Here is a 26,314-nt window from a genome sequence, read left to right on the forward strand (position 1 = left end):
CTAAGACAGGCTGTGATGCCAAAATAATGAAGTAAGGGTTTTTCAAGAGGAGACTTCTACATATTCATCTAGATGGTATGGGCTGAGAGTTTTGATTGACAGTTGCAAGATATATAACAACAGGCTCTACTGTGTATGTCTTTCACATAGCTCAGTCTCTTATAATCAGATGTATGTATTTACGGAATGCCCATGAATCATTAGTGGGCTTCAGGTTGCCTGAGGTCACTTGAGGACACAGCTGTGCATCAAGGATGCATGTGTGGGAGTTGGAGAAGCTTCAGTGGTTAGTGTGTATCCACTGTGTGCCTCGAGTTCATGCCTCTGAGTTGGAAACTTTTCTATAGTTATTTTATAGGATATCTGTGAGCTCTCCTTGGACAATTGAATTTATCTGGGGTGGGGTTTGGAGAAGGCAATGACGCCCCACTCTAGTACTCTTGCCTGGAAAATCCCATGGATGGAAGAGCCTGGTAGGCTGCAGTCCATGGGGTCACTAAGAGTTGGGAATGACTAAGTGACTTCACTTTCACTTTTTACTTTCATGCATTGGAGAAGGAAATGGCAACCCACTCCAGTATTCTTGCCTGGAGAATTCCAGGGACAGAGAAGCCTGGTGGGCTGCTGTCTAGGGGGTTGCACAGAGTCGGACACGACTGAAGCAACTTAGCAGCAGCAGCAGCAGCAGCATGGGTGGCATTTAGAGATCAGCTTGAATCTTTTATGACTAGGCCACCCCTCATTACTTATGCCTGATGTAAATAACAGATTCAATAAACAGATTAAATTAATGCAAAGGTATATTAATATCAGCCTATGACTTAACAATATTTTGTAGAGGTACCTATTCTACATGATTGCAGCCATGAAATTGAAAGAAACTTACTCCTTGGAAGGAAAGTTCTGACCTGCCTAGATAGCATATTGAAAAGCAGAGACATTACTTAGCCAACAAAGGTCGGTCTAGTCAAGGCTATGGCTTTTTCCAGTGGTCAGGTATGGATGTGAGTTTACTCACTGGAAAAGACCTTGATGCAGGGAGGGATTGGGGGCAGGAGGAGAAGGGGATGACAGAGGATGAGATGGCTGGACAGCATCACCATTTCTATGGACATGAGTTTGGGTGAACTACGGGAGTTGATGATGGACAGGGAGGCCTGGCGTGCTGTGTTTAATGGGGTCTCAAAGAGTCGGACACGACTGAGCAACTGAACTGAACTGACTCTACATGAATATATGTGGCCACAAAAAGTTATGCATAAGAATGTACATAAGATTTTTCTGTAACTTCCCAAAACAATTGCAACCTAATTATTCATGAGTAAAGCAATGAATAAACATATTTCATTTTATTGGTTCAATGGTATACCACACAGAAAAGAAAAAAAAAAGTAAACTAATGATATATACAGTAGAATGAAAAAATCTTGTAGACCTAATATGGAGGAAAAGAAGGCAAATTCACAAAAGTGCATACACTATGATGTTATTTACGTGACATTTTAGAACTGGTAAAACGAATCAAGGTGATAGAACGGTAGTTACATTAAGGAGAGCAGATAATGATGGCAAAGAACACGTGAACCTACTTTCATTGATGTAAAAATATTACAGTTTTCCCTGTTTACACTATGGTAACTTTCTTTGATGCTTTATCACTCAGAGTATTTTATGCACTTTAATATACACATGTGACCAGGTCAGTAATAAAGTTAAAAAAGAGAGGAATAAAGGAAATATAAGAAAATGATTACAGTGTCAGCAAATTATAATATTTGACATTTATTATGCAAAATTCATTCGGTTTGGCACCTAATTATTATGGGATATGTGTTCCTTGAATTTTTGTTGCTTTAAATTCCAATAAGTCCTTGCTCCTACCCTTTCCACACAAAGACTGATTTGATTTCTGACAGGAAATAACTTAGTAATAAACTCAAAATATAAAGAGACCATAGTGTAAAAGCTGCTGCATTTCAATATTAATCTGATAATATGCATTTTGGCCTAGTATTTTAAGAATGGCTACAGCTGGAATTGGTTCTAAATGAGAATTGAAAAACAGATCACTGATAGTTTACTTTGTTTTCAGCAGAATCTGTAAACCAAGATATATTTTGCAGTGAAAAGTGGGTTGAGCTCCATGTTAATGACAAAGCCTTAATATATGAGGTCTGAATTTCTTTTTTTTTTAATATAAATGTGTTTATTTTAATTGGAGGCTAATTACTTTACAATATTATGTTGGTTTTGCCATATATTGACATGAATCCACCACAGGTGTACACATGCTCCCCATCCTGTACCCTCCTCCCACTTCCCTTCCCATACCATCCCTCTGGGTCATCACAGTGCACCAGCCCCGAGCATCCTGTATCATGCATCAAACTTGGACTGGCGATTCATTTCACATAAGATATTATACATGTTTCAATGCCATTCTCCCAAATCATCCCACCCTCACCATCTCCGAGAGTCCAAAAGACTGTTTTGTACATTAGTGTCTCTTTTGCTGTCTCACATACAGGGTTATCATTACCATCTTTCTAAATTCCATATATAGGCATTAGTATCCTGTGAAAAATTGGTGTTTTTCTTTCTGGCTTACTTCACTCTGTATAATAGGCTCCAGTTTCATCCACCTCATTAGAACTGATTCAAATGCATTCTTTTTAATGGCTGAATAATACTCCATTGTGTATATGTACAACAGCTTTCTTATTTATTCATCTGCTGATGGACATCTAGTTTGCTTCCATGTCCTAGCTATTATAAACAGTGCTCCAATGAACTTTGGGGTGCACGTGTCTCTTTCAATTCTGGTTTCCTCTGTGTGTATGCCCAGCAGTGGGATTGCTGGGTCATAAGGCAGTTCTATTTCCAGTTTTTTAAGGATTCTCCACACTGTTCTCCATAGTGACTGTACTAGTTTGCATTCCCACCAACAGTGTAAGAAGGATCCCTTTTCTCCACACCCTCTGTAGCATTTATTGCTTGTAGACTTTTAGATTGCAGCCATTCTGACTGGCAAGAAATTGTACCTCATTGTGTTTTTGATTTGCATTTCTCTGATAATGAGTGATGTTGAGCATCTTTTCATATGTTTGTTAGCCATCTGTATGTCTTCTTTGGAGAAATGTCTATTTAGTTCTTTGGCCTATTGTTTTGATTGGGTCATTTATTTTTCTGGAATTGAGCTGCAGGAGTTGCTTGTATATTTTTGAGATTAGTTGTTTGTCAGTTGCTTCATTTACTATTATTTTCTCCCATTCTGAAGGCTGTCTATCTTTTATCCTTGCTTATAGTTTCCTTTGTTGTGCAAAAGCTTGTAAGTTTAATTAGGTCCCATTGTTTATTTTTACTTTTATTTCCAGTATTCTGGGAGGTGAGTCATAGAGGATCCTGCTGTGATTTCTGTCAGAGAGTGTTTTGCCTATGTTCTCCTCTAGGAGTTTTATAGTTTCTGGTCTTATGTTTAAATCTTTAATCCATTTTGAATTTATTTTTGTGTATGGTATTAAAAAGTGTTCTAATTTCATTCTTTTACAAGTGGTTGACCAGTTTTCCCAGCACCACTCGTTAAAGAGACTGTCTTTAATCCATTGTATATTCTTGCCTCCTTTGTCAAAGATAAGGTGTCCATAGGTGGGTGGGTTTATCTCTGGGTTTTCTATTTTGTTCCATTGATGTATATTTCTGTCTTTGTGCCAGTACCATACTTTCTTGATGACTGTGGCTTTGTCATCGAGCCTGAACTCAGGCAGGTTGATTCCTCCAGTTCCACTCTTTTTTCTCAACATTGCTTTGGCTATTCAAGGTTTTTTGTATTTCCATACATAGTGTGAAATTATTTGTTCTAGCTCTGTGAAAAATACCGGTGGTAGCTTGATAGGGATTGCACTGAATCTATAGATTATTTTGGGTAGTATACTCATTTTGACTATATTGATTCTTCCAATCCATGAACATGGTATATTTCTCCATCTATTAGTGTCCTCTTTGATCTCTTTCACCAGTATTTTATAGTTTTCTATATATAGGTCTTTAGTTTCTTTAGGTAGATATATTCATAGTATTTTATTCTTTTCATTGTAATGGTGAATGGAATTGTTTCCTTAATTTGTCTTCCTATCTTCTCATTATTAGTGTATATGGATCCAAGGGATTTATGTGTGTTGATTCTATACCAACTTTACCATATTCATTGATTAGCTCTATCAATTTTCTGGTGGAGTCTTTACGGTTTTCTGTCTAGATGATCATGTCTTCTGCTAACAGTGAGACTTTTACTTCTTTTCCAATTTGAATTCCTTTTATTTCTTTTTATGCTCTGATTGCTGTGGCCAAAACTTCCAAAACTATGTTGGATAGTAGTGGTGAAAGTGGGCACCCTTGTCTTGTTCCTGATTTTAGGGGAAATGCTTTCAATTTTTAAACATAATGAGGATAATGTTTGCTGTGGGTTTGTCGTGTATAGCTTTTATTGTGTGGAGGTATGTCCCTTCTATTCCTCCTTTCTTGAGGGTTTTTATCATATATGGATGTTGAATTTTGTCAAAGGCTTTCTCTGCATCTATTGAGATAATCATATGGCTAAAGCAATGTGTACCTGATCTTCCCAAAGTCCCTAACTATCTTTTCCCACCAGCAACCATAAATTTGTTTTCTAAGACTGTGAGTCTCTTTCCGTTTTGTACGTAATTCATTTGTATCATTTATTTTTAAATTCTACATATAAAGGATGTTATATGATCTTTCTCCTTCTCTGTCTGACTTACTTCACTCAGTATGACAATATCTAGGCCCATTTATTTTGCTGCAAATGATATTATTTAATTCCTTTTAATGGTTAAATAATATCCTATTGTCAGTCAGTAAGTTCAGTAGCTCAGTCGTGTCTAACTCTTTATGACTCCATGGACTACAACACACCAGGCCTCCCTGTCCATCACCAACTCCTGGAGTTTACTCAAACTCATTTCCATTGAGTCAGTAATGCCATCCAACCATCTCATCCTCTATTGTCCCCTTCTCCTCTTGCCTTAAATTTTTCCCAACATCAGGTTTTTTCAAATGAGTCAGCTCTTCACATCAGTTCAGTTCAGTTGAGCCTCTCAGCCGTGTCCGATTCTTTGCGACCCCATGAATCGCAGCATGCCAGGCCTCCCTGTCCATCATCATCACCTGGAGTTCACTCAGCTTCATGTCCATTAAGTCGGTGATGCCATCCAGCCATCCCATCCCCAGTCGTCCCCTTCTCCTACTGCCCCCAATCCCTCCCAGCATCAGAGTCTTTTCCAATGAGTCAACTCTTCACATGAGGTGGCCAAAGTACTGGAGTTTCAGCTTTAGCATCATTCCCTCCAAATAAATCCCAGGGCTGATCTCCTTCAGAATGGAATGGTTGGATCTCATTGCCGTCCAAGGGACCCTAAAGAGTCTTCTCCAACACCACAGTTCAAAAGTATCAATTCTTTGGTGCTCAGCCTTCTTCAAAGCCCAACTCTCACATCGATACATGACCACAGGAAAAACCATAGCCTTGACTGGACAGACCCTAGTCGGCAAAGTAATGTCCCTGCTTTTGAATATGCTATCTAAGTTGGTCATAACTTTTCTTCCAAGGAGTAAGCGTCTTTTAATTTCATGGCTGCTGTCACCGTCTGCGGTGATTTTAGAGCCCAGAAAAACAAAGTCTGACACTGTTTCCACTATTTCCCCATCTACTTCCCATGAAGTGATGGGACCGGATGCCATGATCTTCGTTTTCTGAATGTTGAGCTTTAAGCCAACTTTTTCACTCTCCTCTTTCACTTTCATCAAGAGGCTTTTTAGCTCCTCTTCACTTTCTGCCATAAGAGTGGTGTCATTTGCATATCTGAGGTTATTAATCTTTCTCCCAGCAATCTTGATTCCAGCTTGTGTTTCTTCCAGTCCAGCGTTTCTCATGATGTACTCTGCATATAAGTTAAATAAGCAGGGTGACAATATATAGACTTGATGTACACCTTTTCCTATTTGGAACCAGTCTGTTGCTCCATGTCCAGTTCTAACTGTTGCTTCCTGACCTGCATACAGATTTCTCAAGAGGCAGGTTAGGTGGTCTGGTATTCCCATCTCTTTCAGAATTTTCCATAGTTTATTGTGATCCACACAGTCAAAGACTTTGGTGTAATCAACAACAAACTCGATCCAAATAGGAAAAGGAGTACGTCAAGGCTGTATATTATCACCCTGCTTATTTAAATTATGTGCAGAGTACATCATGAAAAATGCTGGGCTGGAAGAAGCATAAGCTGGAATCAGGATTGTTGAGAGAAATAGCAATAATCTCAGATATGAAGATTACACCACCCTTATGGCAGAAAGTGAAGAGGAACTAAAAGGCCTCTTGATGAAAGTGAAAGAGGAGAGTGAAAAAACTGGCCTAAAGCTCAACATTCAGAAAACGAAGATCACGGCATCTGGTCCCATCATTTCATGGGAAATAGATGGGGAAAGAGTTGAAACAGGTCGGACTTTATTTTGGGGGGCTCCATTGACTTCTCTGTGCTAGTGCATGAAATGTGTGCAATTGTATGATCATTTGAACACATTTTGGCATTGCCCTTCTCTGGGTTTGAAACGAAAATTAACCTTATCAGTGGATACTGACCAGTCCTGTGGCCACTGCTGAATTTCCAAATTTGCTGGCATATTGAGTGCAGCACTTTCACAACATCATCTTTTAGGATTTGAAATAGTTCAGATGGGACAACTTCACTTCTTCTAGTTTTGTTTGCAGTAGTGCTTCTAAGGCCCACTTGCATTCCAACTCCAGGATGTCTGCGTCTATGTGAGTGATCACGTCTTGGCTATCCATTAAGACCTTTTCTGTACAGTTTTTCTTGGTATTTTTGCCACTTCTTCTTTATATCTTCTGCTTCTGTTAGGCCCATACTATTTCTGTCTTTATTGTGCTATCTTCACATTAAATGTTCCCTTGACATCACTAATTTTCTTGAAGAGATCTCTAGTCTTTCTCATTCTATTGCTTTCTGGTATTTCTTTGCATTGTTCAGTTAAAAAGGCTTTCTTATCTCTCTTTGCTATTTTTGGAACTTTGCATCTAGATGGATATAACTTTCCTTTTCTCCTTTGCCTTTCACTTCTGTTTTTTTCTCAGCTATTTTTTAGGCCTCCTCAAATGACAGTTTTACCTTTTAGCTTTTATTTTTCTTGGGGATGTTTTTGATCACTGTCTCCTGTACACTGTTTCTAACTTCTGTCCATAGTTCTTCAGCCACTGTGTCCACCAGTGGCTGTCCACTAGATCTGTCCATGAGATCTAGTCCCTTCATTCTTTTTGTCACCTCCACTATATAATCATAAGGGTTTGATTAGGTTATCCCTGTATGACCTAATGGTTTTCCCTAATCTCTTCAGTTTATCTCTGAATTTTACAATAAGTTGTTCATGATTTTACTATTCTGATAGATGGATTGAAAAAGATGTTACTGTAATTCATATCATACTGTGTTCTGCTTATGTTTTTCCACTAAGAGTTTTATAATGTTCTATCATACATTTATATATTTAATTAATTTTGAGCTTATATTTGTATATGGAGTTAAGGAATTATCTAATTTCTTTTTTTTTTCTTTAATCTGTGACTCTCCAGTTTTCCGAGCACAATTTGATAAAGAGTCTGTCATTTGAACATTGTGTAGTCTTGCTTCCTTTGTCATAGGTTACTTGACCATATGTGTATGGGCTTATTTATGGTTTTTCTATCTTGTTCCCTGATCTAAATTTCTATTTTTGTGCCAGTACCATACTGTTTTGATGATGATAGCTTTGTATTATAGACTGGAGTCAGTGGCTGATTCCTCCAGCTTCATTTTTCGTTTTCATATGCTTTTGCTATTCAGGACCTTTTGCATCTCCATACAGATTTTGAGATTTTGTTATTCTAGTTCTTTGTATATGTCATTAGTAATCTGATAAGGTTTGCATTTAATCTGTAAATTGCCTTGGGTAATATAGTCATTTTGAGAATATTGATTCTTCCAATATATGAACATATTTTCATCTGTTTATGTCTTCTTTGATATCTTTCATCAGAATCTTATAGTTTTCATAGTATAGGCCTCTTTTCTTCTTAGGTAGGTTTATTCCTACATATTTTATTCTTTTCGACACAGTAGCAAGTGGTATTGCTTCTTGAATTTCTCTTTATGACCTTTCATTGGTAGTGTACAGAAATGCAACAGATTTGTATTAATTTTTTAACCTACAATGTTATCAAATTTACTGATAGGTTCTAGCATCTTTAGGATCTTCTATGTATAGTATCATGTCATCTGCACACAGTGATGGTTTAACTTTTTCTCTTCCAATTTAGATTCCCTTTACTTCTTTTTCTTCTTTGATTGTTGCAGCTAAGACTTTTAAAACTATGTTGAGTAAAAGAGATGACAGTGGACATCTTTGTCTTGCTTCTAATATTAGAAAAAATGTTTTCAGCTATTCACTATTGACTATGATGCTGCTGTAGATTTGTTATATATGGTCTTCATTAGGTTGAGGTATGTACCCTTGTGCCCTGTTTCTGGAGAGTTTTTATCATAAATGGGTGCTGAATTTTGTCAAAGAATTTTTCTACATCTATTTTGTTGAATATTTTTGCATCTATGTTCATCAGTGATATTGGCTGGCAATTTTCTTTCTTTCTTTTTATGGTATCTTTGTCTGGTTTTGGTATTAAGGTGATGGTGGCCTCATAAAATGAGTTGGGAAGTTTTCTTTCCTCTGTGACTTTTTAGGACAGTTTTGGAAGGATAGGTCTTAACTCTTCTTTAAATGTTTGATAAAATTCACCTGGGAAGCCATTGTGTCCTGGACTTTTGTTTCTTGGGAGGTTTTTAATCATGGTTTCATTTTCAGAGCTTGTGATTAGTCTGTTTGTATTTTATATTTCTTCCTGGTTCAGGCTAGAGAGACTTACCTTTCTAAGAATTTGTCCATTCTTTTCAGGTTGTCCATTTTATTGACATACGTTTGTTCATTGTGCTCGTCCTCAGTCCTGTCTGACTCTTTGAGGTTCCATGGGCTTTAGCTCTGTCCATGGGATTTTATAAGCAAGAATACTGGAGTGGGTTGCCATTTCTTTCTCCAGGGGATCTTCCTGACCCAGGGATAAAACCCATATCTCCTGTGTCTCCTGCATTGGCAGGCAGATTATTTACCATCAGTGCCACCCAAGAAGCCTACAATTGTTCATGATAGTATCTTATGATCCTTGGTATTTCTGTGAACTCAGTTGTAACTTATCCTTTTTGTATTCTAATTTTACGGATTTGAGTCCTCTCCCTTTTCTTCTTGGTGAAGAAAAAGCTAAAGATTTGTTAATTTTGTCTATCTTTTCAAAGAACCAACATTTAGTTTTATTGAACTTTATGACTGATTTTTTCTTGTCTCTATTTCATTTATTTCTCTTCTGATCTTTATGAGTTCCTTCCTTCTACCAACTTTAGGTTTTGTTGGTTCTTTGTATAGTTATTTTATATGTAAGGTTAGTTTTTTTGATCTGATATTTTTCTTGTTTCTTGAGGTAAGACTGATATAAACAATAGCAAGATAAGGTATTGCTATAAACTTCCCTTTTAGAATTGTTTTGCTGCATCCCCTAAGTTTTGGACTACTGTGTTTTTAATTCGATTTGTCTCTAGATTTTTTTTTTTTTTAATTTCTTGTTTTACTTCTTTTTTATTTCTTCAGTGATCCAATGGCTGTTTAGTAGTATATTGTTTGTGTTTTTTTAGAGTCTTTTCTTGTACTTTATTTCCAATCTCATAGCCTTGTGATCAGAAAAGATGCTTGATATGATTTTGATTTTCTTAAGTTTACCAAGCCTCGCCTATGGCTCAGAATGTGGTCAATCCTGAAAAAGTCCTCTGTGCACTTGAGAAGAATGATCAATCATCTCCTTTTGATGGAATGCTCTATAAGTATCATTCGTGTTTCCTTATTGATTTTATGTCTAGATGATTTGTCCTCTGATGAAGGTAGGTTATTAAAGCCCTACACTATTTTGGGGACCATCTTACTTGTTGCCTGAGTGACCTGTGTATGGAAAAAGAAGCAGCAGTTAGAAACTTATGTAGAACAACTGACTAGTTAAAAATTATAAATGGAGTAAGACAAAGCTATTTATTGTCACCTTGCCTATTTAATTAAAATGTAGAGCAGAGAATGAAAAATTTTGGGCTGGATGAATTACAAGCTGGAATCAAGATTTCTGGGAGAAATACCAACAACCTGAGATATGCAGATGCTATCACTTTAATGGCAGAAAGTGAAGAAGAGGAAGTAATAAGCCCCTTAATAAAGGTGAAAGAGGAGAGTGAAAAAGCTGGCTTAAAACTCAACATTAAAAAAACATTAAGATCATGGCATCCAGTCCCATTTTTTCATAGCAAATAGAAAAGGGGTAGGTGAAAACAGTGACATATTTCTCTTCTTGTGTTCTTAAACCACAATAGATGGTGACAGCAGCCATTTAATTAAGATGATTACTTCTTGACTGAGACTCTATAGCAAACCTAGAGAATCTGTTAGAAAGCATAGACATTATTTTGCCAATTAGGGTCCATATTGTCTTTCCAGTGCTCATGTACACATGTGAGAGCTGGCCCGGTAAGAAGGGAGAATGCCAAAGAATTTATGTCTTTGAACTGCAGTGCTGGAGAAGACTCTTGAGACTTCCTTGGACTACAGTGAGATCTAACAAGTTATTCTTAAAGAGAATCAACCCAGAATACTCACTGAAAGAACTATTGCTGAACCTGCAATATTTTGGCCACCTGATACTAACAGATGACTAATTAGAAAAGACCCTTATGCTAGGAAAGATTGAAGGCAGAAGAAGAGGACACGAGAGGGATGAAATTGTTGAGTGGCATCACCTATTCAATAATCATGAATTTGGGCAATCTTCAGGAGATGATGAAGGATGGAGAAAGCTGTCTTGGGTAGACAGCATGAACTTCCTCTACAAATTTCAGTAATAGCATTCAAGGCTGTGAAAGAACTGGAAGAATTAACTTCTCTACAGGTATTCCCATATATTGGGTCTCATTTGATTCTAAATAGTTTAAGTTTACAAACTCAAAATGTATGAAGGTAGTAAAAATGCCTGTATCAAAAGTTCTCTGTCTCCAAGAATAAAGGATTCTCAGGACAGCATCTGGATTAGTATTATTCCATTGTATATTCATGCACCGTATTTTCTTTATCTGTTTATCTTTTGGTGGGCACTTGAATTGTTTCCATATTTTGCCTATTGTAAATGCTATGATGAACACACACACACACACACACACACAAATAAGTGAATAAAATATACCAAACAAATATAAAGGCAAAAATTCAAAGAACAGAGCAGTGTTTACTCGAGGAAAAACGGTTTGAGGAAGAGCAAAATGATAAAGGTGGTCAACTATACGGTGACAAATGGAAACTGGATTTTTGGTGGCATACACACACACAAACAAAAATAAGTGAATAAAACAGACCAAACAAACATAAAGGCAAAAATTGAAAGAACAGAGCAGTGTTTACCCAAGGGGAAAGGGTTTGGGGAAGAGCAAAATGATAAAGGTGATCAATTATATGGTGACAAATGGAAACTGGATTTTTTTGGTGGTAAGCTTGCTGCGTTATGCCATTCCCTGGTGGCTCAGACGGTAAAGCATCTGCCTGCAATGCAGGAGATCTGGGTTCAGTCCCTGGGTTGGAAAGATCCCCTGGAGAAGGAAATGGCAATCCACTCCAGCACTCTTGCCTGGAAAATCCCATGGATGGAGGAGCCTGATAGGCTACAGTCCATGGGATTGCAAAGAGTCGGACACGACTGAGCGACTTCACTTCAACTTCACTTTGCTTTGTTATATAAGATGTAGAAATGTAATGTACAGATAAAACTGACATGATATTGCATAGAAGAAACATACATAATGACATAAATTTAAAAATCTTTAGAGATTTCTCTGGTGATTCAATGGTTAAACTTCTTTTCTTACATCACAGGGCCATGAGATCAGTCCCTGGTTGAGGAACTAAAATGACACATGTCACAGGGCACACAACCAAAACTCTTTAAATTTAAAAAATGAGTGATTTTAAAGGGAGGAAAGAATGACATTAATTTAAATGAAATTTAGATGAAATGGGATATGGTAACAGATGGCAAAATTTTCTTTAGTGGAGAGACATAAATGTGTTTAACAACGAATGAATAGGATCCAGTAAGAAGGAAATAGTTGAATATACAAGGTAATAAAAAGGATATTTAAGGCATTAGGCATAATTTTGCCTTTAATCGTCTCAGTATCTTTAAGCAAGGTTTTCAATATTATAGGAAAAACAAAGTATCATTTAATAATATCTTATTTTTTTTAGTCTGCTTAAGTATAATATTTTTAATTAAAGTATTAAATATAAAGCATATTCTAGAATTTCTTGGATAAATATATGGATTTTCTTTTTGGGTTGGATAAAATTCTGCTTTGTTGATATTTACAGCTTGGGCTTTAGACTAAAGCAGACTGAATTTGATTCCTTATAGTGCTTGGTACCTGCAGGACCTTAAGGCTTTTATTTATCTGTATCTGATCTCAGTGTGACTGAACACTTCACTACAAACATATTTACTTTTTGTTTACTCATGCTTCTTGTCCAATTTTATCGATTTGTTTTCTTTTTATCTCCTTGATTAAAAAAATTATAGATAGCAGCTTTCCTATCATATTCTACTAGATAGTGTTGTCTTGCAAGTATTTTGTTTGATAAACATAGTAACCAAAATAGTTTTATAGATATGTGTGCCTTATTCATTATAATTTATTGCTATAATTTTATTATTGTAAAACTTCTTCCTCCCAATGAATTTTTTAAATATTCCTGAAATAATTAAACACTGAAACCTATTCTGACATTGATCTCATGGTTAACTTTGCCAGGTATTGATGATCTAAGAACTCAGATATTCCTTTAGCTTAGAAAAGTAATAATTTGCCATGTTCTTGATCCATGTATTTCTGTACTTTTTAAAAATTAAAAGGATAACTATAAAATATACACAAGGAATAAAGGATGAGAATACAGACGGTGCACAGCACTCAAAATCCAGGTTAAGCAAAAAAAAATTTTTTTTCCCATTGTTTTTGAGGTCTCTTTGTGCCTCTTTAAATACTATTAAATCTTCTACTCTCTCCCAGACTTTTTTTTTTTTTTTTGTAAAATTCCCTGAAGCTCTTTTCTAATATAAGCTGGAATTCCTAAATATGTGTACTCTTACATGGTTTTAAGTTTTTAAATTGGAATGTAGTACACATATTTTAATATTTTTTTAAGATATCATATTATTAAAATTGGGAAGCCTTGATGGTTCAACACTAAACAATCCACCTGCAATTCAGAAAAAAAGTAGTTTGGGTCAGGAAGATGCCTTGCAAAAGAAAATGGTAACCTGCTCCAGTATTCTTGCCTGGAAAATACCATGGCCAGAGGAGACTGGCCAACTATATTCCATGGGGACAAAAAAAACGAGTCAGACATGACTGAGTAAATAAACAACAGCAATAACATTAATAATGGATTTTTTATTGTTATAATATCCATTATGATTACATTGCATTATTACTGTGCTGCAATTTATTGATCCACTGATTATCAGGGACTATTTGTAGAAGTTTGGGTTGAATTTCCTTTTTTTTTTTTTTTTTTGTCTCTTTTGCAAACAATGCACGTTTTACAGGTCTGCTTTTACATATTTATAGGTGAATATATGTAAGGAATGTTATAAGATATATACCTGAGTAAATTGCCATATTAGAATTTTCAACTTCATTATATAAGTCTCTGGTTCCTCGAAGTAATGCTCATTTATATTATCACTTAAAGGGCTTAAAAAAATAAAAAAGAAGTTCTTTCAAAAGTATTTACATTAAAAAATGGAACAAAGTTGCATGGTAGCAGCTGGGTCAAAAAATGAAATTACGAAAACTTTTTTTTTTTTTTTTCACTTTGTGCATGATAGGAGAAATAATGCCAAGTATATAGGGTAATTCAAACTTCACCCTTCCTAGAGTTTTTAACATGGTGATAATGTACTAAAGGTAAATAAATCTGTCTGGATTATTCTTTTATTGATGAAACGGTTGGAGTTTAGTGAATACCTGGTATGATTAACTCTAGTTAGGAGTATGAACATTTTACCCAAAATAGCAGGCTGGAAAACAGTGTGTGAGTACAGATTCTGGTTAAGTGGGTAGAAATCATGAAAGAGTACTACATAATTCAATTTACTCTTTTCCCTTGGCTTCAGTTAGGTAATAAGCAAGATCATTATCTTGAATTCTATAGGCCTCTTTCAAGTTAAAATAAAAGAGTACCAGTGATTAACCTCCTTAAATTTTATTTTAACTATGATTAACTTTATCCCCAAATTTCAGCTCCTTCTTTAGTTTCTCTGTCATGGTTCAGTCATTAAGTCATGTCAACTCTTTGTGACCCCATGGACTGTAGTCTGCCAGACTCCTTTGTCCATGGGATTCTCCAGGCAAGAATACTGGAGTGGGTTGCCATTCCCTTCCCCAGGGGATCTTCCCAATTCAGGAATTTAACTCAGGTCTCCTCTATTGAAACAGAGCCACCAGAAGAGTCTCAGGGATAACTACAAATGTGTTTGACCTTTTTATCCATTAATAAAAGAAGTTAACATATATTAAAATAATTACATGCTTCATTGTTGTTGTTATTCAGTCTCTCAGTTTTGTCTGACTCTTTGCAACTCCATGGGTTGCAGCCTGCCAGGCTTTCCTATCCTTCACCATCTCTTGGAGCTTCCCACACTCATGTCCATTGAGTTGGTGATGCCATGCAACCAACTTATCCTCTGTCATCCCCTTCTCCTCTTGCCTTCAGTCTTTCCCAGGATCAGGGTCTTTCCTAAAGAATTGGGTCTTTGCATCAGGTGGCCAAAGGATTGGAGCTTCAGATTCAGAATCAGTTCTTCCAATTAATATTCAGAGTTGATTTTTAGGATTGACTGGATTGATCTCCTTGCAGTCCAAGGACTCTCAAGAGTCTTCTCCAATACTATAGTTCAAAAGCATCAATTCTTCTGCAGTTAACCTTCTTTATGGTCCAACTCTCACATCCATACATGACTACTGGGGGAAAAAAATATAACTTTGACTATATAGACCTTTGTAGGCAAAGTAATGTCTCTGTTTTTTTTAATATGCTGTTTAGGTTTGTCAGTGGTTTTCTTCCAAGGAGCAGGCATCTTTTATTTTCATGGCTGCAGTCACCATCTGCAGGGATTTTGGAGCCCAAGAAAATAGTCTATCACCGTTTCCATTTGTTTCCCCATATATTTGCCATGAAGTGATAGTACCGAATGCCATGAGCTTAAGTTTTTGAATGTTAAGTTTTAAGCCAGCTTTTTAACTTTCCTCTTTCACCTTAATCAAGAGGCTCCTTAGTATATGTTTCTAAATAAAACATGTGTTTAAATTAATGTTTAATTGGAGGATAATTGTTTTACAATGCTGTGTCGGTTTCTGCTATATAAAATGAATCAGCCATAAGTGTGTGTGTGTGTGTGTGTGTGTGTGTGTGTGTGTGTGTGTATCTATTTATCTATATATTATGTCTCTTGTTCCTCACTCTCCCTCCATACCACCCCTTTGACTGTCACAGGGCACCAAGTTGAGTTCCTTGTGTTATAAAACAACTTCCCACTAGCCATCGTTTTTGCATATGATAATGTATATACTTCAATGCTACTCTCTCAATTCATCCTGCTTTTTTTCCATATCCTACTGTCTACACCTCTGTTTTCTCTGTCTACATATCTGTTCCTGCCCTACAAATAGGTTCATAGTACTATTTTCTAGATTCTATATATATGCATTAATATGTGCATTAGTTGCTCTGTTGTATCTGACATTTTGCTACCCCATGGACTTTAGTGCATCAGGCTCCTCTGTGCATGGGATTTTCCAGGCAAGAATACTAGAGTGAGTTTCCATTTACTTCTCTAGGGATCAAATATGCATCTCCTGCATTGCAGATGAACATTTTACCATCTGAACCAGCAGGATAAAATGTTAATATATGACAGACTTTATTTCCTTGGGCTACAAAATCACTGCAGATGGTGACTGCAGCCATAAAATTAAGAGACACCTACTCCTTGGAAGAAAGCTATGACTAAACTAGACAGCATATTAAAAACCAGAGACATGACTTTGCTGACAAAGGGCCATCTAGGCAAAGCTATGGTTTTTCCAGTAGTCGTGTATGGATGTGGGAGTTTAACTATAAAAAAACAGAGCTGAAGAACTGATGCTTTTAAACTATGGGGTTGGAGAAGATTCTTGAGGGTCTCTTGGACTGCAAGGAGATCAAATGAATCAATACTAAAGGAGATCAGTCCTGAATATTCATTGGAAAGACTGATTCTGAAGCTGAAGCTCTAATACTTTGGCCACCTGAATTGAAGAACTCTCATTGAAAAAGACCCTGATGCTAGGAAAGATTGAAGGCAGGAGGAGAATGGGACAACAGAGGACAAGATGTTTGGATGGCATCACAGACTTAATTGACATGAGTTTGAGGAAGCTCTGGGAGTTGGTAATGGACAGGGAAACCTGGCATCCTGCAGGCCATGGGGTCACAAAAAGGCAGACACGACTGAGCAACTGAACTGAACTGATGCATATATATTTTGTCTCTACTTCATTTTGTGAGGCAACAGGCTCTAGGTTCATCCACTTCAGTTCAGCAGACTCAAATCATTCCTTCTAATGACTAAGTAATACCCCATTGTTATATGTACTAAAACTTCCTTATCCATTCATCTGTGGATAGACATCTAGGTTGCTTCCATGTCCTATCTGCTGCAAATAGTGCTGCAATGAACATTTTACAATATTTTTATATAACAGTTTATAATATTTATAATTGAGATTCCATGAGTTCACTCTTCCATTTACTAATGTTATACAAGTCTGTATGTGTGTGTGTGTGTGTGTGCGTGCGTGTGTGTGTGTGTACATGTCACAGAATCCAATCACAGCTTCCTCACCCCCTGAAAGGTTAATAAATTGAGAGAGAAGTCCTTAGGGCAAGGAACTGTGACTATATTTGTAAAACCATCAGGCTGAGTACTAGTGTCCTAAAGAACAGTCCTATCTGAGTTAGAATTCAGGCTTATCTGTATTCCAAAGGGAGGGGATTGTGTCTAGTAGTTGCAAACTTCTGGGTGCCAGAAATTTGTGTGCTTGCAAACGTCCATATAGGTCTGGTTACAATATCCTTATGAAATTCAAAAAGGACACATTATTTTCTGTTACATAACAGAAAATAACAGAATACAATAGTTAGAGATAAAGGAATAGATGGAATATGGAGTCAGGCTTGTTTTTCTATTGCAAACAAAGCACAAAGTTTGAGAGCAATTAAGATTCAGGCTGCTTGGGTTTGGATTTCTGCTGCAAATTTTACTAGTTCTGTGACCCAAGCCATGTTTCAAAATCATCTTCTGCTGAAGTTTTCTCATCTCTAAGTGAGGATAACAGTGTATCAATCTTTTAAAATTGTTATTGCTGTTGTTGTATAGTCACCAAATCATGTCTGACTCTTTGGGGAGCTCACAGACTGCAGCCCCATCAAATTCTCCTGTTCATGAGATTTCCTAGGCAAGAATACTGGAGCAGGTTGCCATTTCCTACTTCAGGGGATCTTCCTGGCCCAGGGATCAAACTCACATCTCCTGCATTGGCAGGCAGATTCTTTACACTGATTTTGTACTGCTGAGCCACCTGAAAACCTCTTCTCATAAGATTATCAGTATTAAATAAGTTAATATTTGTAAAACACTTAGAACCATATCAAACAGATTTGAGATGCTATCTAAGTAATTGTTAAATAAATATACAAATGTAGGAATATTGCTACATGTAATTTCTGGTTATTGATTTTATCTGCAATATAGTATTCCATCAGAGGTATACATTTAAGCATTCCCTTTGGATGGCTGATCTAGCCATCTAATCTAATTATATTTCTCTTCGAACAAGAGTAGATAAATTCTTCATGTTTGTCCTTTTGTTTACCTGTGCTAATTTGTATTTAGATTCAATGTCAGAAATTGAAATTGATGTTGAGATTCCATGAGTATTAAAGTTAATATTTAACTATTTGGAAATGCCTATGCAACTATATTGGATGAATGTTTTCAGCTTTAATAAATTGTGCTTTAATATGTGTGCTTTCTTATAGTCTGGACACATTTCATGACATACTAATATATGATATTGTAAAACTTTTGCCATCCAAAGTCAGTTTAATCCATATAAATACGTTCTTATTATAACATAAATTCTATTCATTTACCACTTAGAGTGCTTCATTTTGTAACTATCTATGTAGCATGTACCATATCCCAGATATTATTCTAGACACTGTATACAGCCAAGACAGGATGCTCACTGAATATTTAGGACTCACTTTTTACCTTTGTGGATGGTGGAAAGGAGGGCTTCCCTGGTAGCTCCGCTGGTAAGGAATACGCCTACAATGCATGTGACCCTGGTTTGATTCTTGGGTCAGAAAGATACCCTGGAGAAGGGATAGGCTATCCACTCCAGTATTCTTGTCCTTCCCTAGTGGCTCAGTTGGTAAAGAATCCGATAATAATCTGGGAGACCTGACTTTGATGTCTGGTTTGAGAAGATACCCTAGAGGAGTGCATGGCAGCCCTCTCATGCCTGGAGAATCCTCATGGGCAGAGGAATCTGGCTAGCTGCAGTCCATGGGATCACAAAGAGTCTGACACGACTGAATGACTAAACACAGCATGACACAAACTTGATAAAGGCTTGAGAAAGAACAACAGAAAAAGAAAAGGATAAGAAGAGATGGAGAAAGTGGTAAACATAAGCTAAATTAAGTGGGAACATTGAATATAAGATAGAAAACGTACAGCAAACTAGATAAGAATAAAAGATCATCACATAGTCCAGTTGCTTTTAAACATGATTGCTCATTAGAAACATATCTGCAGCTCTGGAGAAAAAAATGCCATATCTAGGTATTTATATTTTTCAAAAGCTTTCAAGATAATTCTGATATGCATCTGGATTTTAAATACTAATTACAGGATTTTATATTAAATAATAGTTTTAGTGATATAGAATAAATTATTTTTCTGTTGTCCAATCATGATACAATAGTATTAAGTGAGTAATAGTTACATAATCATAATAGTAAAATATGTTTATCAGTTTTCACAATCAGTAGCCAGACAAAAAGTAAAAGATGGTTACAATGCAAGCCTTAATAGGAACATGACTAACAATAATATAAAATAAACCATACAATTTGGGGAGGTCAAGCAGAGTGACATGGCAAGTGGAAGTGCATACATGCAGATATTTTCATCCACCCAGCTGTCTATGGCTTTTGGTTGGTGCATGTAATCCATTTACATTTAAGATAATTATCCATATGCATGATCCTATTACTATTTTTTAAATTGTTTTGGGTTTATTTTCTGCAGACTTTTCCCTTCTCTTGTGTTTCCTGCCCAGAGAAGTTCCTTTAGCATTTTTTGTAAAGCTGGTTTTGTGATGCTGAACTGTCTTAACTTTTGCTTGTCCAAAAAGCTTTTGATTTCTCCATCAAATCTGAATAAGAGTCTTGCTGGGTAGATTATTTTGGGTTATAAATTCTTCCTTTGCGTCATTTTAAGTATATCCTGACATTAGGGATTCCATTGAGCTGATAACATGATGGGGGTTCCCTTGTATGTTGCCTGCCATTTTTCCCTTGTTGCTTTTAATATTTTATCTTTGTCTCTAAATTCTGTCAGTTTTATTACTATATCTTAGTGTGTTCTTCATTGTTTTTTTCCCGCTTGGATCTCTCTGCTTTCTGCACTTGGTTGACTCTTTCTTTTCCCATGTTTGCAAAGTTTTCAATTATTATCTCTTCCAATATTTTATCAGACCACTTCTCTCTTTTTATTCTTTTAGGACCCCTATAATGTGGATGTTGGTGAATTTAATGTTGTCCCAAGGTCTTTTAGGCAATCTTCGTATTATTTTTCCAGTATTCTGTTCTTCAGCATTGATTTTCACCATTTTGTCCTTCACGTCATTTATTCATTCTTCTGCCTTATTAATTCTGCTATTGATTCCTTCTAGTGTATTATTTATCTCTGTTTGTTTATCCTTTAGTTCTTATAGGTCTTTGGTAAACATTTCTTACATCTTGTCCAATGTGTTCCTGAGATCCTGGCTCATCATTACTATCATTATTCTGAATTATTTTTTTCTGGAAGGTTGTCTATTTTCAACTCATTTAGTTGTTTTTCTGTGGTTTTATCTTGTTTCTTCATCTGGGACATAACTTTCTGCTTTTCCATCATGATTTACATTTTATAATATGGCTTCTGTTTTAGCCACTGATGAGATTGTTCTTCTTCTGTTTGCCCTTTGATGGATGAGACTAAGAGGCTGTGTAAGCTTCCTAATAGGAGGGACTGGCAATGGGAAAAGCTGGGTCTTGCTCTTGTGGGCAGAACCTTCCTCAGTAAAGCTTTAAGCCAATTATCTGCTGAATCTAGTGTTTCCATTTTTCTCCACTTGTGTTTTTGATGTATTCAAAGAAATTATTCCAAGTTCTGATGTTTTGTGGTTTTATGTGGGGGCAATTTTGTGGTTTTCAAGGACAAAGAGTACATCTTAGACCTGGTGTTTATTGTGAAGGAATCAGCCATGTCTGGATCTCTTGAATAACTATTTTCTTTCATTGATGGAGGGTGTTCTTTGACCTATGGAGATAAAGACAGTTTCCTACACCTGTTCTTGGATATCTTAACTACCAGCCTTATCAGGCTACTTAACAAATCTAGATAAGTGACAGATCTATGGTTTAGGGGAAAAAATTTCCCAGTTTTGCCCTCCTATTGTAATAGGTTCGTTCTATTGAGATTGCCCAACAACTTCTTTGCCTCTAGTTGGTGGAAAGGAGATTTGAGTCACTAAAAAGAAGGTACCTCCTAACAGGCACTCATTGACCTGCAGTTTCCCTTGTTGGGGTTTCTGGTCATCAACATCTGGTTTCTAGGTGGGAGAGTATAGATGTGGCTCCTTTGTGTCAAGTGCACTTATTATTGATACTTAGTAATATTCCTGAACTTATGAGAACATCTGTTCAACCTGATGGTGGAATGAGTCTAACTAGGCCACCTTCTGTTGGTAGATTTGTAATAAGGAGACATGGGTCTTCTTCTTTTGGATGATGGGTTGTGACAGGCTCTGTCTGAATGTTGTGCCTCTAGTATTATGGTGCATAACTAATATGCTTCCTTCTACTAATTTTCAGCATATTTTTTTGACTGCCTTTGGTATTATTTCCACAGTGGTTACAGAAGTACTTGTTAATTGAAGGTATAGATAAAACTATATGCCTATCTGTCTAGACTGGCTTTTTGATTATACTTCTCAATCTTGTTGCTCTATCTTTGCTTATATATTTCATACTGAAGCAGTATTCTCTGTAATTTGAAAACAGATGACATATTTTGGCATTTATTTTCTAAAACAGTTATAATTCTCTTCACATTCTATACTTCTTTGTATACTAATTACTAAATGATAATACCAATCATTTAGGTAACTGGATATTTAATATGTTCTTAAAAGGCAAATTCATAAATATATCATGTCCTGATCATTTAAAACTCTAATTCCTCATATTTTCTTGTTTTACATAGCTTGCCTTCCAAACATATCTCCAATTACATCATGCAATAATATAATGCTTTAAAATTTCTTCATATCAAATTCTCCAACTGTTTTTGTAACTTTACTTGGTAATTGTATTGGTAAAATATATTTTCTGAGTGTTCTTTACCCTTTATGAATATTTAACATTTTAATCATAAGAGTGTCCTCTATGTAACTTATCCATCAATTTGATGATCTATTTGTTTCGATTTATTATCTAACAGATGTCTGTGTAGCTATAGACCCATATTAATAGTGTATCCTGTGGCTTGCAATGCCTTTCAAGTGATCAATGATGACTAAGACTAAACGATTTTGAGTTGAAAAGAAAACTCACTGAGAAATTAGCTCAATATGGTGAACTCACATTTTCTTACAAAAGCACAAAAGTCACAAATAGCTGCTGAATAACCACTGATGAAGAAAAAACAATGGAACCTACGAAAAGATACCCTACCTCCAAAGATAAAGAAGAAGCCAAAATGAGTTGTAAGAGGGGTGCAATAAAGACAAAATCAAATCCCATACCCACTGGTTGGGCAACCCACAAACTAGAAAACAATTATGTTCTTCATTCACTCGGTTGTTTCTGACTCTTTGTGATTCCATGAATTGAAGTGCACAAGGTTTCCTTGTCCTTCACTACCTTCCAGGGTTTGCTCAAACTCATGTCCATTGAGTCAGTAATGCCATCAAACCATCCCATCCTATGTTGCCCTCTTCTTCTTGCGCCCTCAATCTTTCCCAGCATCAGGGTCTTTTCCAGTAAACAGGCTCTTTGCATCAGGTGGCCAAGATATTGGAACTTCAGCTTTAGCATTAGTCCTTCCAATTAATATTCAAGGTTGATTTCTTTAAGAGTTGACTGGTTTGATCTCTTGCTGCTCAAGGGACTCTCAGGAGTCTTCTTCAACATCACAGTTAGAAAGCATCTGTTATTTGGCACTCAGCCTTCTTTGTGATCCAACCTTCACATCCATGCACGACTACTGGAAAAAACAGAACTTTGACTATATAGACCTTTGTTAAAAAAGTGTTGTCTTTGATTTTAATATGTTGTCTCGTGTTTTAATTTTATGGCTGCAGTCACAGTCTGCAGTGATTTTGGAGCCCAAGAAAATATAGTCTGTCACTGTTTCCATTTTTTCCCCATCTTTTTTCCATAAAGGGATGGGACTGATTCCTATGATCTGAGCTTTTTCAATAAAGCAGAGATCAAAATGCCAACATTTGTTGGATCATAGGAAAAACAAGGGAATTCCAGAAAAACAAAAAGAATAAAAACATCTACATTGACTATTGACAGCTTCATTAACTATGAAGCCTTTGACTATGTGGATCACAACAAACTGAAAAATTCTTAAAGAGATGGGAATACCAGAGCACCTTACCTACCTCCTGAGAAACCTGTATGCAGATCAAGAAGCAACATTTGGAACCGGACATGGAACAATGGACTGGTTCAAAATTGGAATAACAGTAAGTCAAGGCTGTATATTTTCACCCTGCTTATTTAATTTATAAGTAGTGTACATCATGGGAAATGCCAGGCTGGATGAAGCTCAAGCTGAAATCAAGATTTCCAGGAGAAATATCAATAACCTCAGATATACAGATGACACCACCTTAAAGGCAGAATGTGAAGAGAAACTAAAGTGCTTGACCTTCTTGATGAAGGTGAAAAGGCAAGTGAAAAAGCTGGCTTAAAACTCTACATTGAAGAAAAAATTATATCACAGAGGTTATCTTACTGGAGTGGGGATTCAGAACCCCTAGACTGGGGCAAGAAACAAGAAGAAGAGTTCCAAGAGATCTTCCTTTGAAAGCCAGTGTAGTTTGATTGTAGAACTTCCTCAGGACTGAATAACAGAAATCCACTTTTGGAGAGTCCACACAAAGTCTCATGCTCATCAAGATCCAAGACATAAAAGCAGTGACTCTATAAGATGCTCAACTGGACTTAACTGCTAGAATTGAAGAGTCTCCTTCAGAGGTAGTGGACAGCTGTGGCTCAATGTAGGGATAAAAACATTGGCAGGATCAGTTCTGGGAAGTACCCATTCAAAAGATACCTGCTCAAGGCCATCGTTATCCCCACCAAACAGTGTGCAGGCTTCAGTGCTGACTTTCCTCAGGCTAAACAACTGACAGGAAGGAACACAGTTGCAGCCAAGTGACCTAAAATCTCCCTGAACAAGGCTCTGCCCACCAGAGGGACAAGAGCCAGACCAATTACTGCATGGTAGGAACTAGTTATTTACATCAGGAAGGCTGCACAAGCCTCTTAGACAGCTTCATTCACCAGAAGGCAGACAATAGAAATAAGAACTGTAGTCCTGCATCATGGGGAATGGAAACAGTGTCTCAGAAAATTAGACAAGATGAGATGGCAGGGTAATAAGTCCCAGATCAAGGCACAAGATGAAACTGAGAACAGCCAATTGAAATGAAACAGACTGGTTCCAAATAGTAAAAGGAGTACGTCAAGGCTGTATATTGTCACCCTGCTTATTTACCTTGTATGCAGAGTACATCATGAGAAATGCTGAACTGGAGGAAAAACAAGCTGGAATCAAGATTGCCGGGAGAAATATCAGTAACCTCAGAGATGCAGATGACACCACCCTTATGGCCGAAAGTGAAGAGGAACTCAAAAGCCTCTTGATGAAAGTGAGAGAGGAGAGTGAAAATGTTGGCTTAAAGTTCAACATTCAGAAAACGAAGGTCATGACATCCGGTCCCATCACTTTATGGGAAATAGATGGGGAAACAGTGGAAACAGTGTCAGATTTTATTTTTTGGGGCTCCAAGATCACTGCAGATGGTGACTGCAGCCATGAAGTTAAAAGACGCTTACTCCTTTGAAGAAAAGTTATGACCAACTTAGATAGTACATTCAAAAGGAGAGACATTACTTTGCTGACTAAGGTCCATCTAGTCAAGGCTATGGTTTTTCCAGCAGTCATGTATGGATGTAAGAGTTGGACTGTGAAGAAGGCTGAGTGCTGAAGAATTGATGCTTTTGAATTGTGGTGTTGGATAAGACTCTTGAGAGTCCCTTGGACTGCAAGGAGATTCAACCAGGCCATTTTGAAGGAGATCAGCCCTGGGATTTTCTTGGAGCGAATGATGCTAAAGCTGAAACTCCAGTACTTTGGCCACCTCATGTGAAGAGTTGATTCATTGGAAAAGACTCTGATGCTAGAAGGGATTGGAGGCAGGAGGAGAAGGGGATGACAGAATGAGATGGCTGGATGGTATCACTGACTCAATGGACACTAGTCTGAGTGAACTCCAGGAGATGGTGATGTACAGGAGGCCGGGCATGCTGCAATTCATGGGATCACAAAGAGTCGGACACAAATGAGCGAATGAATTGAACTGAATTGAACTGAAGATCATCCAAGATCTCAAAAAGAAGGATGGCATGCATCCAGAAGACACAAAAAAAGTTTAAAACCAAAGCAAACAACCAATCAAAAAAAAAAAAAAAAAAAGAAAGAAAGAAAAATGGGTGGACTATCTAAATAGACATTTCTCTAAAGAAGATATACAAATGACCAAAAAGCACATTTAAAGATGTTCAACATCACTAATTATTGTGTGTGTGTGTGTGTGTGTGCACACCCTCAGTTATGTCTGACTCTTTGTGACCCTCTGGACTGTAGCCCATCAGGATCCTCTCTCCTTGGAATTATCCTGGTAAGAAGGCTAAAAGGGTTTGCTGTTTCCTCCTCCAGGGTATCTTCCTGACCAAGGGATCAGACCCTCATTACTTATATCTCCTAATTTAGCAGGAAGATTCTTTACCACTGAATCAAACTTAAATTAGCTTCAAATTGAAAGATGCTTACTCCTTGGAAGAAAAGTTATGACCAAACTAGATAGCATATTCAAAAGCAGAGACATTACTTTGCCGACTAAGGTCCGTCTAGTCAAGGCTATGGTTTTTCCTGCAGTCATGTATGGATGTGAGAGTTGGACTGTGAAGAAGGCTGAGCACTGAAGAATTGATGCTTTTTAGCTGTGTTATTGGAGAAGACTCTTGAGAGTCTCTTGGACTGCAAGGAGATCCAACCAATCCATTCTGAAGAAGATCTGCCCTGGGATTTCTTTGGAAGGACTGATGCTAAAGCTGAGACTCCAGTACTTTGGCCACCTCATGTGAAGAGTTGACTCATTGGAAAAGATTCTGATGCTGGGAGGGATTGGGGGCAGAAGGAGAAGGGGACGACAGAGGATGAGATGGCTGAATGGCATCACTGACTCGATGGACATGAGTCTGAGTGAACTCCAGGAGATAGTGATGGACAGGGAGACCTGGCGTGCTGCGATTCATGGGGTCACAAAGAGTCAGACATGACTGAGCGACTGAACTGTGAACTGTAAGTATGTTTTGGTTCAGGAAAGGGAGTTAAACCTCTAGGTAAAGAGCAAAGAAAATTAAAGTTTAAGATTCTGATAGGAAA

This window comes from Ovis aries, chromosome 10 (genome assembly GCF_016772045.2).
Source record: "Ovis aries strain OAR_USU_Benz2616 breed Rambouillet chromosome 10, ARS-UI_Ramb_v3.0, whole genome shotgun sequence".
Taxonomy (NCBI): Eukaryota; Metazoa; Chordata; class Mammalia; order Artiodactyla; family Bovidae; genus Ovis; species Ovis aries.